At 41.3% G+C, this 16,186-nt stretch overlaps 1 protein-coding gene, 1 long non-coding RNA gene and 1 other non-coding gene across 13 annotated transcripts in view; 2 read left to right on the top strand and 1 right to left on the bottom strand.

The window, feature by feature from the left end:
• The window catches only part of LOC147655596 (semaphorin-5A-like), a 345,256-nt gene extending 341,253 nt beyond the window's left edge, over positions 1-4,003 (bottom strand). For 2 of the 11 annotated variants that reach the window (XR_015274363.1, XM_086842896.1), the window contains exon 1: positions 3,702-4,003. The gene's annotated coding sequence lies outside the window, so the exon portion shown is untranslated. The remainder of the gene's footprint in view (positions 1-3,701) is intronic. The other 9 variants (XR_015274377.1, XM_086842946.1, XM_086842825.1 and 6 more) reach the window with 9 other exon arrangements.
• An 11-nt stretch (positions 4,004-4,014) lies between these two features.
• On the top strand, positions 4,015-8,911 carry LOC111925649 (uncharacterized). Its single transcript, XR_002862366.2, has 3 exons — positions 4,015-4,565; positions 4,667-4,754; positions 8,664-8,911. It is a non-coding gene; the product is annotated as an uncharacterized LOC111925649 (long non-coding RNA).
• LOC111925683 (small nucleolar RNA SNORD123) lies at positions 8,505-8,573 on the top strand. The gene has a single exon (XR_002862385.1). It is a non-coding gene; the product is annotated as a small nucleolar RNA SNORD123 (small nucleolar RNA).
• Positions 8,912-16,186: the final 7,275 nt, after the last annotated feature.

Genomic DNA, 16,186 nt, shown 5'->3' on the forward strand with positions numbered 1-16,186 from the left:
GTTTCACTGCAAAGGCCTCTGCAGACTATGTATCAACCCCAGTTTTCTGCTGTTATCACTGACAAACATCAGCTTTTTGTGAGTCGCCTGACTTTCTAATATATAGAGACACTAGGAAATTTCTTCCAAAATCAATCTCCCCAAAGAAAGACTAAATTTATTAATAAATTTATATACAGAGATAAAGAGTTGAGACTACACAGCAGGCAACTGGATTGCATTAAAGTTCTCCAGGGAAAATACAAATTTGAGAATAGATGCATGAATATATCCACTAAATGACAACAGATTTGCTTTGTACTTTGGAATATACATTCTAGGAAAAAATCAAGAGGACACTAGTTAGACTGCAGCTTGGGGATCATTAACTTGGTTTACCTTTGCAACCTTCCTGACAGATGTTAAGCAAATGTGCTATAGTTAGAGGCAAAGTACAAAATTTCTTAAATAAATCATAAGATATGATTTATATTTATAAAGAAAATTAAAATAAAACTCCAGCTTTCTTTTTAAAAAAAATAATTAATTGCCATTTTAGCAACAACAGATTTAACAGCAAATCATACCTGAAGTGCACAGTTTGGGCTACGGCATTCCCCAGGTGTCTGCAAGAACTGCAGAGCCTTTCAGGGGCCAGAGCTGCAATACTGAAACCAGGACATTAAATTCAGCCTACTGCCAATAGTTGGCAAACATATCTCAAAAGGGTCAGTTTGAAAAAATGCTTATAGTGTTTGACAAAAACAGAACAAAATAACAAAACTAAAGACCCCAAGAACTCATTCTTTTGAAGCACCTACAATTTTGCAAAACACATTAGGAAAGAACAAGCATATAGGCTGTAATTTAACACTGATTCCAAGTCAAAATGCGTACACATACCAGAGAGGATAAGAGGATGTAATAAAGAGAAACACAATGATAACAATAATTTGGAGGACTCTGCATTGACAAGAATACGCATTAAACATTTCCATAAAATGATGTTACAGAAAAGGAGAACCTCTTCAGTGCTGCTTCCTATAATCATGGCCATAGCAATAGCAGTTCATCTCAGGAGCCATAGTAACTTCAGAACATACATTACCAAACATCAAGAGCATATCAAAATGTTATAAACCAGATGTTAAATCTAAAGCTAAATCGTATTTCACTGCTATTCAGAAGTCCAGCATCACAATATAATAAGCAATTACTAGATACTGCTTCACATGAAGTAGCAGAGTATCAGATCACACACCCTCCTCCCCAGTTTCAAAAGACAGTATTGGTAGTACACACCTACTATCAGCTGATAGTATCAGCAATCCACTTATGTGTCCCACAGCACAGAAATCAGACCCTGACAACTCTGCTGATAAAGCTGTTGCAGACCAGAGGGCAGAAATGGGTCTCTGCTGCTACTGCTAATCCCAGGAGTTCAACTGCTCCCTTGGCTGAATTCCTGCATGCAACTCACAAAAGCTAAAATTTGCAGGAGAATTGTGTTGCATTTCTGCAGTTCATAGATTGTAGTGTACAGCTACTCCCTGAAAAGTAATGAACTTCATTCATTGAAAATCCTGTATTTGTACAAGACTGTATCAAGAGAAGTCAGAATCCATGCACGTGGTTTCCCTAAGTAGCTGGGGGAAAAGAGTGAAAAACAAACAACCTCACAACTCTTTATTCTGAAAACAGCAGTTATACAGTTACCACCTTCTGCATCTCTGCCCAGCAGGAAATAAGTACAACTAACCTGCTACAACCATGTTTATGGATCATTACAAAGTGCACAGGCACTCCTACTGCCTGTAAGTATTTTATGAAAACTAGTTAAAGATTAAAAGAAATGAGGCACTTCAGATATGAACGCCTTCAGCTTTGTCAACCAAAACAAATCTGTTACAACATCCCAAGGAATAAACAGCACAACTCAGAAGCCAGTGTTCACACTATTTAGTTCAAAACAACTTCTCAAACAGAGAGGTAAACTGCCACACTCCAGAGCAAAACCTTAGCTCTCAGCCCGACTACTTACAGCTGTTCAGCATTAAAACAAGAAAATTAGATGAATTTATTAGTAAATGTAATAAAGTTACATTATTGGTACCTGCTGGAGAGAAAGGTGGAAAATCAGCACAAAATCCAGAAATCTACCAACATCTTTCACTACACTAAGCAAATTACCATGAGGCCATACCTCAGCCTTTCAAGGAAGCAATACACTTTGGACTGATTATGTGTTATATATATATGACAATAGTAAGTTCAGCAATTCTAAGTCAAACTTAACTGAACTGAGTCAGCCTTATATAAGAACCAGGAGATGTTCAAAATCCTAGAAGTAAGATTTGAGTGTAATTTCCACTGTGAAAATAAATCTAATTTATATCACTCTAGCTGGACTAGCATCACATCAGGCTTTGACATGAAAATTTAAACCAAGAGTGGTTAGTCAGCCTTCAGAAAGTAAAACCTTCAGATGCACTACTTTAGGGCTCCTGGAACATGCTATCACTATAACTTTAACAACATGTTTTAGTCTTAGGATGTTTCTTACAGCTGTAATCTTTCATATTCTAACCATCTTCACAAGGCTGGATGTGCCTGCATACACAGATCTCTCCTGCCAATAGTCTGGTTTGCTGAAGGAGCAGATGCACTGACAGCTCCCCCTACTCCAGCTGCCCTCCAGGAATAGATTACCTCCAGTAATAGATTAATAGCTACCCTCCTGGGTAGATTATCGTTGTGTCAATCTACAATGCACACTCAGCATCTGAAATGATACGACAAATCCTAATAGTTATCATTTATCTGCTAAGTAATTCTCACAGATCGATAGATGTATACAAGTGACTGAGGTGTTTACATCTGCATCGTTGGCAGAACGGCAAACTAACTCCCCAATGCAGAAAGTGCCGAAATACAGTCACGCCACAGACCGAAGACAGTCCAGTTAAATCAAACAGCGAGAATAAAAGCACATGGGGGTTTCAAATCGTACTACGCGAACATGCCACGGAAAACCTATGTGCCTCCGACAACTGCCAGTGCCTTTCATGCCTCTTCTACTCTAACCAGAAGATAAGCCTGAGCAAACTTCGCTTCCTGAAGTGTTACAAAACCCTCCGAAACGTTCCGGAGCCAGCAGCTGCCTCTCCGCAGCCGGGGCTCAGAGACAGCAACACTCTTCTGGGCGAGAACGCGCTCCCGCAGGTGCAAGAGCACCCGAGGGTGCCCCGAGGGCAAGAGCGGCGCGGGGGTCCCGCTGCACGGAACACCCGCTGTCCGGGTTGCAGCCCCCTGTCTGTCTGGGTTTTTTGATACCGAGCAAAGAGCACCGTCTTCGGGGAGACTGACCACCCGTTCTGAAAGGCTCGGTGGACTTTCGGGGGTAGGACCGGGCAATGCCCGAGACGGGCTCCGAGCGCTGGCAGCGCTCCTCGGCACCGGAGCCCTGCGGCAGCGGCGCTCCGCCTCGCTGCTGGCTCCCCCTGCCGGCAGCCTGGGCTGCTCCCGCCCGGACCCCAGCCCGCCCAGCCTCCGAGGTCCCCGGTCACGCCCGGCGGACACTGGGGCGCAGCCCCGCGAAGCCCAGCGAGGCGGTCACGGACAGGGCGGCCGGAAACGCACAATTCCCGCGGAGCTCCGAAAGCTCTACCGCCCGCCCACAGCCCGAGTCCGGCAAGGAGGGGAGAGAGGCCGGCAGGGGTTACCTGGAGTCGCCGTGGGCTGCTCGCTGCGCGCAGGCGGACGTGGGATCCGCCGCCGCGTTTGATGCCCGCCCTACGCCGCCATGGCCGCAGCCTCGCTGAGCCGCCCGTGCTCCGCTCGCTCCCACCCAAGTTTGCGGCGCGGCAGCTGAGCGCCTCGCCCAGCGACCGGACCCAGCTCCCCACCGCGGGGGCGGAGCAGCCACGGCCGCCCGGCCCCGGCAATGAGGTGTGCAGTTCGGCTCGTGCCGCGGCTGGCGCTGCCCGGGGCTGGGGCGATCTCGGATTACTCCCTGCCCTCCCCCGCGCTCCCCCCTCCGGGCTAGTTGAGAAGTTGCAACTGGTTGAGATATTTGTCCTTGGGGGTTGGATTTTTTTAATTATTTATTTCCTTTTATTCCTTAATCACCGCAGCTAACAAAAACATGACTTGAGACTGCTCCTTAACCATCAAATCTGAGCAGGGGCCCCTCAGAGCCAGTACAACTAAGCACAACAAATCCTGGCAAGCTGTAGCAAGCGACAGCAAGAGGGAGGGGAGACGGTGGGACACGGTCAGCGGTCCGTAAAGGCTCCCTGCTGTTGCCCGGGGCTCCGGGGCCGGGAGAATGTACCAAAACTGGGAAGCAGCAGATAGAGGAGGCGAAGGAGAGCTGGCGGCCAGCGACTACCCCAGGAGGGGAGAGGCACGGGAGCGTCCCGGGAGCCCCTAAGCTGCCTGCCCGCCTACTGCACCCCTCTCACGCCATGCCGCCATCCCCAGCGTTCCGGCCCCGGGCCTCCCGGGTCCGGTGAGGAACTGCCTAGGCAACAGGAGCTCCGCACCCACTGCGCAGGGGAGCGCGGTGCTGACATTTCGACCGCCACGTAAGAGCCTCCGGCGACTCCTTCTCCGCCCCCTCCCCCCTCAATCCTCTCCCGCCTCCCATGGCACGATCGACGTGTCAGCCCCGAAAATTCATTTCCAGGCCCTGGGAGAGTCCAATATAAGGCGTGCGTTGGACAGTGAGACGTGGCACCGCAGGGATGCAGGTGGGGCGCGCAGGCATACCCCAGGTACGTGTGTTCGCATTTTCGCGCTCATCGGGTTTTCGGTGCATGCCTTTGTGTTTTATCAACTCACATGTATTAAACCAGGAGGTTATTTTTGTTCATGTGTGCATTGTAATTAATTTCATCAGAGCTGTTTGGTTTTTTTTTTTCTTTTATGACACCATTTTGGCATTTCTACTACCAAGTGCAGGAGAAACTGACTTTTGTTGTTCACAACAAGACCTACATTTAGAAGACTAAAAGCAGTTAAGACTAAGAGCTTATTAAAACAAACAAAACATGGAATTCATCCATGCTAGAGTAATCCTATAAAAATTAGCTAATTAAAACAACTAGCATCAAAATTTATCAGCAAGTCAAATGTCGCAAATCCAAATTGCCTTGAACTTCCAGCTCAAGGGAGAATTTTACTTTGGCTAGTATGTAAAATAAACTTTTCAAGTAGAAACATCAACAAAAGTTTGAAATTATCATTAAAATGAAGTCCTGGAAATTTGAACATTCTTTCTGATTGCTTGCTGGTATCTAAAAAAAAATAATCAAATACTAAAGGCCGAATGTTTTTTTTTTCCTTTTCATAAAGTCATGTAACCCTGACAGTCAAGGATGTTTCCTTATTTATAACAATAGAGTTTGAGAAGACACTACTGTAGTTACTGTAATGCCTGGGGTCACTTTCTCATGTGATTTTTCTTCTGATCCAGGAAATACTTGTACAGAAAATATAAGAATTAATTTTACATCTAAAAGTTGCCATCACAGTAAGTGCAGATTCACTTATCTACACTGTTAACTTCTTTGGAGTGTTATTAAGACATATCTCTTCAGATCAACAAGTCCTGCACTTTTTATGTACCTCCACCTATTACAATACATTTAGACTTTCTTTTTAAAGAGACATATTCGTTTTTCCAACTGCCTTGTAAAAAATATATTACATCTCTATCTATGAAAAGTAAGCACCATGTATCCCAAACCAACTGCCAGTAAAAAAAAACTATCAAAATTCTAGCCCCTTGAATTATTTACAGTTTACCCTCTAAAAATTCCTCTGCAGTTTGTCTATGAAACAATAGGCATATAAGTAAAAAATAAACAAAACCTCCAAACTCACCTCATTTATATCTTTATATCATACTGTGTTAATTACGTACATTCTAAGAAAAATTCCACTGGAACCATATTGGCTCTATATCACCCACAGAGCATTTAAGTCATGTGCTTTATAGTTATGTACTTAGTTTCATGGAAGACAAGTTATGATGTCAATGCTTAATTTAATTTAATTTAATTTTCTTTTAAAAGCTCAAGGGCAAAGATGTCTGTCATGGCTTGTGAGATTAACCATGTTTGATATAAAGGTACAAAATGTAACATTTTTAATGTTACATCTAACTCTGTGCTCTGTCTTGTCGCTGTTGGGCACAAAATAAGGAGCATGGATTCAATTCAACAGGCAGAGAGAGGATCATCAGAAGGATTTCAGTACTTTTCAGCTCCTTTATAGCCTCTTACAATACAGGTTTAACATGATTGGTAAAGGGAACAACACCTCTCTTGTCCCATTGGTTGAACAAGGGAAAACACGCTCATCTGTACAATATTGTTTAGAGAACTGTAAGTTATTCACATAAATAGTCTTTGAGAGAGAAATATTCTCAAGAGACTTTCCCTTGCGAACAGATCAGCCACTGACAGGCTGGAAACTCTCTCGGACTCAGAAAATCAGGTCCACAATGTCTGAGTTACAGATTTAAACTAGATAGGCTGAGTGAGTGAGCTCAGCAATTTTAAGTGATGCAATCCCCAGATGTACCCTTGCAAGTAGGCACTGATGTTTTTTTGTTTCTTCACAAGTTGCACAGTGGTGTCTCAATCCTAGGCTAAGCCTCAGAGTGTTACTATATCCAAAATAAATAAGGATATTCAAATATAATTTAGGAATATTATGCTAAGGGTAAGGGAGAAAGCAGCAGCAGAAACTCTGCTATTTGATTTAAGGAAGGGGAAAAAAAGAAGCCTCCCAGAAGACCATCGCATCCAGCTTTTCTTCCAGGATGGAGGTTGTCCTCCTCCTCTGCCTCATATTTTCCTGTCATTATATTTCTCACTGTTAGTTATATTTGATCTCTCCTTCCAACAAAATAGAGCCCAGAATATTAAGGGGTGGAAACAGTAAAGGTACTGAAGTTGGAAGACAAAAAGCTGCACAGCACCTTCAGGCTTTTGGCCAATTTGGTGGGAAGCCAGATTTCAGCTTGTTCCTGTGGTGCAGGATATAAGGAATGTTAGAAAGGAAGGAAGGGGGTGGATTTCCATCTGTTTAGGTGGGAAAGTCAGAGTGTAATGGAAGGCCTGTCTTCACATTACCCACCAAAAGCCCTTTAGATAATAAGCATGTCTTTCACCATTTAGAAAAACAAAGTCAGATACAGTGAATTAAAAGTTTAAGTTGGGCTAAAAAGAAAAAACAAAAAAAATAGAAAAGGAAGAAGGTGTTAGCTTCAGTAAAACTGAACCCTGAATTATGCTTCCATCATAGGACTTTGCTTGCTTCATGGTCATAGAGTTCAAAGTCTTTATTACCACTGCATGTTGGTTTTTTCCCAGACCATTGAAAACATTAGTAATTTTTGTTTAATTCATGAGAAGCACGCAGAGGAAAACTCAGAACTCTCACAGTTAATTGCCTACTTTTGTGTTTTCTAACCACAAAATTTATTACTGAGGAGAAATCCTACTGGTGACCATAGTCTTTCCAGAGCAGACCAGGCAGGAGAACAGTGCATACAAACAAGCACCCTTTCCCCTTTTCTGAATCAATGTTTAAGAACAGAGAGTTTGTGCAGTCTGGTGCGTTGAATTTACCTGACTTACCTCACATTGAAATACATAATCATCAGATCTACATTACTGTTTCTTTCTTCTTTCCCACTGAGATTCAGGAAATTATTTGCCCTGCTGTGTTTGATTAAGCAAGCCCTTAGTATTCTCACCTGCATTAAGCAACATCATCTTGTAAGGCTGGATCATCACGAATCTGCCATATTTAAATACCAGGGACTTGTGATGCTGTTTTGTGTAAAAATAGTAATGACATCTTCTTCCCAGGAAAGCAGGTGACCTAGAGGATCTAAGTTTGCCATCCTCATCCTCAGATGGGTCTGTTAGGGAACTACACTGATAAAAAGCAGGTCAGGAAAGGCTGTAGCTGTGTATGCCCAGTAGCAGAGGGCATACAGGCCCTAGCACAGGCAAGGTCAGACTGAGTATCATTTTAATTGTCTTAGCAAAAGATGCCATTGTAATTCTTCATTCAAATAATAGGGAAGTAAATGTCAATAGTTACAAACTTCATTGTCTTCCATTACGTTACTATCTCACATTATGTTCTGTATTTAAAGGTTAAGCTGACTGGTCTCCATAATATCTATCAATTAGGAAAAGCTAGGTGAGAGTCTAAAACATGACTTTTGAGATCTATACACTCTTCTAATGAGTTTATATTTACCATTTATGATCAGATACTAAAGTAATATTTCTCATGGTATTTCTATTATTAAGACTTTTTATAATCAAAATGGCTATATAAATAAATGTGCACTTACATTTATATATTTGTGACCTGATTTTTAGTAATTGCTGCTTTCTTTCCATTAAAGTTTCTGACAGATAAGGCAGTTAATGAAGTTATTATATTAGTTCTAAATAAGGGCCATCTAACTTAAAGTCCCTAAAAGTAGTTAGAAGTTTGGTGAAAATGATGAATTCTTGGGTACTGATTCATGTGATCTGAAAATGCCATCCATTTCCTGATTCACCTTCATATCTCCTCCATGGGAAAAAAGAATATTTTACAGTGAATACTGTCAGTCAAAACAATTTTTATGTGTCTGTTTTTCTATCTTTCAGCATGAAACTGTTACTTGCAAAATGAAGAGGAAGATAGAAGTGGGAATGAAGAATGCTTTGGAGAAATCTAGTCATAATGTTTGAGGAGTAGAAATAATAGAAAATACTAATAACTCTGGTCTCTTACATAGGTCAGAATTTAGACTGAAATGATGTAAAGTTACAAGCGTGAGACATAAGGGCTATTAAATTTGAATCAAGATTCACAGATTTTTGAACAAATACATAATAAAAATGTTTGCTTTGTCTCCTCTGCTTTCTATGGTATTATATTCTGCTGCCTTACACAACTTTCTTATATAGACTAACTTGTTCGTTTTTTTTTTTTTGGATATTAGCCCCAAGACACCCATTCAAATTAAGTCACGGTATATATTAGCAATGCATTACTTGCTCCTCTCTGTCTGTCTGTCTGCTTGTCCCTAAACATCATTGTCAGTTCAGGGTATAAGCAAGGTTATATTCCATAATGAACAAAAATTGGAAGTAGTAGCATTGCAGGAAAATGGAAATAGGATCACTTGGTGATACTAATTTCAGTTGTATTGGGTTTTCATGGAAAGATTCTGGTAGTGGAGGGGCTACAGGTATGGTTTATCCAGGAAGCTAGTAGAAGCTTCCCTGGTGTCCAACAGAGCCAATAGCAGCTGGCTCTAAGATAGACATGCTGCTGGCCAGGGCTGAGCTCAGCAGTGATGGTGGTAGCACCTCTGGGATATAATATTTAAGAAAGACAAAATCTTATTGCACCAAAGTAGTTATGGCTAGAGAAGAGAGGAGTGTGAATATGTGAGAACAACAGCCCTGCAGACACCAAGGTGGGTGAGAGAGGGAGGAGAGGCTCCAGGTGCTGGAGCTGAGATTCCCTTGGTTCACAGGGGAGTAGAGATCCACCTGCAGCCCATAGAGGTTCAAAGGGGGAGCACAAATCCACCTGCAGACCCTGGAAGACCCCATCCCAGAGCAGGGGAATGTCCAAAGGAGACTGTGACCCCATGGGAAGCTCATGCTGAAGTAGGCTCATGGCAGGACCTGAAGTAGGCTCATGTGGGCCCATGGAGAAAGAGGCCCACACTGAAACAGGTTTTTTGACAGGGCTTGTGACCCCACAGGGGTTGCACTGGAGCAGTGTGTTCCTGCAGGGCTGCTTTACATGGAAGGGACTCACACTGGAGTAGTTTGTGAAGAACTGCAGACTGTGGGAAGGACTCATGCTTGACAAGTCCATGGAGAACTATCTTCCCACATTGGAGCAAGGGAAGTACTCCTTTCCCTGAGGAGCAAGTGGCAGGATAAACAACACTGTATGTCACCCATTTTCCCCATCTTCCTGCACTGCTGGGGCTGAGGTATAAAACCAGGAATAAAGTTAAGCCCAGGAAGAAGGAAGTGGTGGGTGGAAGGTGTTTTTAGGGTTTATTTTACTTCTCATTACCCTATTTTGCTTGGCAACAATAAGTAATGAGTTCAGTTAATTTTTCAGAATTGTGTCACCTGTGTTTTGCCTGTGACAGCAATGAGTGAGTGATCTCTCCTTGTCCTTATCTCAACTTATGAGCTCTTCATTATACTTTTTCTCCCCTGCCCACCTGAGGAGGGGAGTGACAGAGTGTCTTTGGTGCACACCCAGTGTCTAGCTAGGGTCAAATCACTCACTATTACTATCTAACATCTGATTGCTTGACTTATTGCCCTCACCAATAATTGGTACTCTGTATAGTGTAAGTTCAGTTTTTAAATATGTAGCCCTCTTATTCCTTTCCACAGCCTGAAAACACTATAGTAACTGAAATGATTTAAATCAGAAGTATTATGTTCAAAACATTATTTTTTCTTTATATTTCGCATAATAAAAACCACTTCGTTAAAAATATTGCATAATAATTATTTGGTTGGAAACACTGAAAACTTGTAAGAGGTTTTGCTTCAGAAGGGAACACCTAGCCTGAGTCTGCTCTAGGAAGCCAGAATCTGACTTTTGAGACCTGAAGTTTCATAAATAAGTCTCATTGCAGAACACTTAAGCAGGAGGAGGGATGTGCAGACTTGCTATTGAAGAGAAGAAAAACACTATTTTTTACAGTTAGGCGAAGCTCAAATTCAATTACTAAGTGGTTTACTACTTATTCAGACTTGGGGATTCATTAAAGACACAAGTTGACAGGAAGGAGACCGAATCCCATGTTAGCCTTGTAAGTCCACTGTCATGCTTTAAATAATACCAAAAGATAATAAAAGGAGACCAAGGGCTCATGTCTACAGACCTTGAAGTGCCTCTTGCCTCTAGTGGACATTCTCAATCCAGAAGAGAGGCTGAGTGGTGGATTGAAGGGGGATTGGTGTGTGCACTGATGCTGCTACATAAATAAAATAAGGCTGCTTATTTTTGTTTTTCCATCATCCATATATTTATAAAGAATTCAGAGGCTAAAATTTTAAAAATAGTTGTAGCATGACAAAACTGTTAATGAAGTAGTTTGCATAAAAATGTCAGATTTCAATTGGATTTCTCAGTGGGGGATAGAGATTTTAATTAAAAAGACAAGAGTGAGTAAAGGAAGAAATACACAGGAAGCTACATGGATAATGCTGTCTTCTTTATTGTAATAATTATTTCCTTGTACTGTCAAAATGAAGGCATTGATAATAGGACTCAGTTGAAAAATGGAAAAAAAGGACTTAAATTATCCCGAGAGAAGAATAATATTCATCCAACTGCAACCCAAAGCCTCCATGTGTGCCAACATCCTTGACTTTTCACAAAAATAGGCTATGTATTATGTCCCAAAGATACAGCAACTTGGACCAGAGGATAAAAACTAATTCAAAAGTTAAGGACTTTTCTGAGAGAAAGTCTCCCCAAAGCTGTTTATTTTGAGTAGAAGTGGCTAACTAGCAAAAAGGAAGAGACATGTTCATTCCAAAGCATGTATGCATGGGACAATGACAAGCCATGTCAACATGGTAGACAATTGGCAGTTTCTGGTTACAGCATGACAAATTATGTAACAGAAAAACCACAAAAAACCCACAAAACACCAAACCAAAAAAACACCAAAAAAAACCCCACAAAAAATCAAAATCAATCTGATACATATTCATTAGCATCAGCTTCTGGGAGAGTTTTACATGAGACAAAAGCATATGCAATATCACAGCAGCTCTACATGGAAGCAAGAAGCTCTGTGGAAAGATATGTGAATACCATTTTCCCTAGGCTGTCTCCTATGTCTGAGTGGTGACAACACTCAGCTCCTCCTGCTTTCCATACCCTGGAAGAGGTGTGAACTATGTTCCTCCATCCCTCATGATCTTGCTGCTTCCACCATGTCTTCTGGCATCTTTGGAGAAAATAAGCACAGACCAGCTCCCCTAGACATATGGTATAATCAATTTTATTGCCTTTTTACTTGTTCAGATTGTTCAGATTTTGTCTAAAGTCTTCTAGATTATTCACATTGTTACTTCTTTTGTTTTAGAGAGGGAACTGAAGAGATGTTCTATTATTTGAGGGAAAATTTATATAAACTGGAAAAGTTCTGTAAGATCATAAATGCTTTCATTTTGCTGCTGTGATCAAAAGAAAAGTTAATGGACAGAATACTGCTGTTTTATAATTTTATTTCATAATGTTTGAGGAAATTAATTTCCAAACACTTCTACTCAACATTTAATCATTGATGTTCCCAGGCTCAACAGTCATGGAGGTGCCATCAGGAATGCCCTAGATATTCCTTACAGCAGATTGTCAGGCAAAGTCTCCCATTTGGCTGATTAAACAGCATTGTTCTTCACTAGATGCAGTAAGGACATCTGTAAGCATTTTGTAGTTTTGTTCAACAGCAAATACTTGGGATTTTTTTTTTTCTTTTACTTGAGTGGGAGCAGGAATGGGTTGTAGCATTTCTGGGTTGATACAACCAAGAGCCTTTTAAGGAAATGAAGTGCCTGCAATTTTCTTGCACACCAGTGGGATTTGCAATTAGAGGAAAACTAATAGATAGTATGTTATAAGTGCATATTATATTATTGGCTTTTCGCAAATATTAAAATTTTAGAAAACTTTGCTGTATTAATATAGTTTCTTTTATTTTTGTTACTGATAAAACTTAGAAATAGTGGTATAATACATATACATGTCACTCTATTTGGAACGGTGAGAAGAACGACACAGACTCTCTCCTGAGTTGAACAGGAGAGTTCTTTCTCTTTCCCTCTCTCTTAAGGTTTATTACCTCAGATCTTCTTTTATAGACCCATACGTGAAAGTACAGAAAAGTAAAACCCTTATTGGTTAGTGAACTAACACATCACCATCATTGGTCAGTGGGGTACACCACCCCTCAACCTTCTCTTGCAAGAAAACAAGAAACTGACAAACAGCACCTGCAAGGCTCTCTTCTATCTCTGAGGATTGTTTTAATTCCTCCTTATGATTTCCCAGGCCACTTTCTCAGGCGAGACTGAGAAAGTTATGCGGCCTGCTATTCCACATGCACTGTGCTCCCTGCTTCATAGTTAGCATCCATATATATATATTAGGCTGTAGCATGGTATTAAAACAAACACTACTCTTGTTTATATAACCCAGAGACTGAAAAGATAGTCAGAAACCTCCCTGCATTCTTAGATTATTTTATCCAAACGAAGACAGTGGTGACCAGGGCTCCAAGGGAGTAATTTATTGAACCTCTGCTATCAGGGAATGTGAGACTCAATGGAGCCAAGAAGATTGATCTATTGGGGAGGGGCTGAGTGGAAGCTAAACAAAGGAACATCTAAAACTGAAGAGGAATGTTTGAATCATGTATGAAAATTTATGAATATGTAATAGGGTTCTGTTTTTAAGGGACAATTCTTTTTTAGTAAGGTGTGCTCTCTTGGCTGAATGCAGAGGCACCCAGCTGTATTTGTACATTTTTCTTTATTTCTATCTCTTAATTTGCTTTCTATTATACTTTTTAAATTTTATATAAAAAAATGTGAACCTTATTTTTCACATAGTACAAATATATAAATCTCAAAGTTCCTGCTGTATTTAGTGTCATCTTGAAGTACACCACAAGACTTAAAAGTGACACAGCATGAAAAGTATCCATTAAATCTGAATCAATTACATTCTGCTTGGAACTTCCTATGAAGAATTGCACAAAACAAAATTCAAATGCATCTTCTATATAGCAAATACAACTGAAAAATCAGCAGGAAAGAACTTAGAGTTTGCCAAAATACTCCTTGGATTTGTTAGTTGAGATCATGAGAGAAAACCAAAACTGAGTCTTTTCATTTTAAATTATCGCTGTCCTTTCAGTTCTCAAATTCAGATCACTTATCCAAAAATACAGATAGTTAACATAGGATTATGTTGCCTAACTATGTTGATGTTCAACGTCAAGAGTAGTGGGGTTTTTTATCTATTTAAGAGCACAACAATACCAGTTTCTGCTGATAACGTGTTGTCATCACAATACCATATGGTATTGTTGTATCAACAATACCATACCTGAGGAAACCACTGTTGTGGTTTTAAAGCATTAGCTAAAAAATTACTAGAAAACTTACTCATTTCTTGCTGTGAGATATGGATTAGAAGAAGAGTAAAACAGGCTTAAAACATAAAAGGAATAAAGAAAGTTTATTAACAAAACTACAAGAATAAGAAACTATAATAAAATTTCCAGAAACCCTTTTTCTCCACCACACAACCATTCCCTTGTTTACATGACAACATAGAGACAAAAAAAAACCCTGGTGGTAAAAATAGTCCCAACTTTGCCATAGTCTTTTAATCAGTCTTTGTAGAGAAAAAGTTCTCTTCTGTCAATCTATAGAGTTTTTCACAAGAAAACCATTTTTCTCATTGCTTTCTATTTTTTCTGATTCCAGCTGCCTGGAAAACTGCCATCAGTCCTTTCCTCCCATTTCATATCACTCTGAGGTGTGTTATGGGTCATGAGGCCAAAGGGTGTCATTTTAAGGATGAGTTATTTTTAAGGAAAAAGTTCTCTTCATCTGTCTCTGTGAGCATCTCTGGAAACAGAAGTTCTCTCTTTGCCTCTTAAGGGCCACAAATTTTCAACAACTATCACTTCTCTTTTTCTGTTCTAGCATCTCATAAGATTACAACTACTTCACCACTTGTTTAAATCCACACTTTGAAATACCCCATTCCTCCCCAATATACTCTGTCATGAATTAAAGGAGTTTTTTCAGAACACTATTATCCATCTCCATAGTTTTAGCAAAAGAATATTTCAGCTTATTAAAGCATCTCTTTATTTCTCTCCCCCATCTGAAGCTTAATTCTTTTCTTCACTGTTTTTGATAGTTTATCTTGTCTCTTTGCTTGTTGATCACTCTCTTTCTTCCTCTCTCTCTAGAAAAAAAAGATTAATCTGCAAGTCTCATCTGGGTAATGAAAGGGTTAAAATCTTGCCCAGGCTTTGTAGATGGTGTGATAAACAGGCCAGGAGACCAGCTCTTTTTTAAAAGGCCTTTATTAAGCAGGACAGCTCTGGGGTGGGGGCCCGAGGGGTCGCGCACACGGCCACTGCTCCCACTGGACACCGCAGAAGAGAAGGATCCGTGCAGCTCTGTCACTAGGGCAGAGCTGGGCCTTCCTTCCTCACGGGAGTCCCCGGGAAGACTCCTTCTTTAGGGCTCGTAGTCTAGGCTGTCATCCCAGTCGAGTCTCCTCGAGGTTATGTCGGCCTCTGGAAAGAAGTCAGGGGACTCCTCTGGGTCTTCCTTGTTCGATGGTGCTGGTTCTATTCCTTCCCTTTTGCGTGGCTCATTGTTTTGGGGTCTTTTCCAGTCTGGGTGCATCCCATAAGTCTCTGGTCTCTTTTGTTTGCATAAAAGTCCTTATGTCATCTTCCTCCTCAGGACGGTACGGCAACTCGGGGCAGGGATACAATGTTGCCATGTGGGAGTCTAGGAGCAGTGGGGGCAGTGCCTGGCTGAACACAGAACAAGAAACACAGGGTACAGCAACTTGGGAGAGGGGGCAGGGCCTGGCTGAACAAGGAACAAGAAATATGGGGTACAGCAATTTGCGACAGGGGTACAAGGTAAGTAAACCTGGGACAGGGGTACAAGGTAAGTAAGGAGTTTACAAACAGCAACTGTAACATATTATTTTTAACAATATCCTGGGACAGGGGTACAAGGTAAGTAAGGAGTTTACAAACAGCAACTGTAACATATTATTCTTAACAATGGTTCTGTGATCTCTGCCAGAGCAGCAGCTGTAGCTGTCTGCGATGGAAGATTTTTTTCATAGCTGCTCTGGGGAGTGTGGTCACTTTCTCACCCTGCTGCAGGTTAATGGCTTTCTCTCTCTTTACTCAGCAGTCTGTGGTGAAATTCATCAGCGGCAGAAAAAATGCAGCAGAGCCAGGGATCAGCCTGGCCCAGCCAGGGCCCGGGAGAAGCCCTGCAGTCTCCATCTCTGGGCCAGGAGCCGCGGCAGGCTCAGCACCCCCCCGCCAACCCCCAGTCCGGGCCGCATGGCCTGGGCAGGG

Source organism: Cyanistes caeruleus, chromosome 1, assembly GCF_971803275.1.
Source record: "Cyanistes caeruleus chromosome 1, bCyaCae1.hap1.1, whole genome shotgun sequence".
In the NCBI taxonomy this organism is placed as follows: domain Eukaryota; kingdom Metazoa; phylum Chordata; class Aves; order Passeriformes; family Paridae; genus Cyanistes; species Cyanistes caeruleus.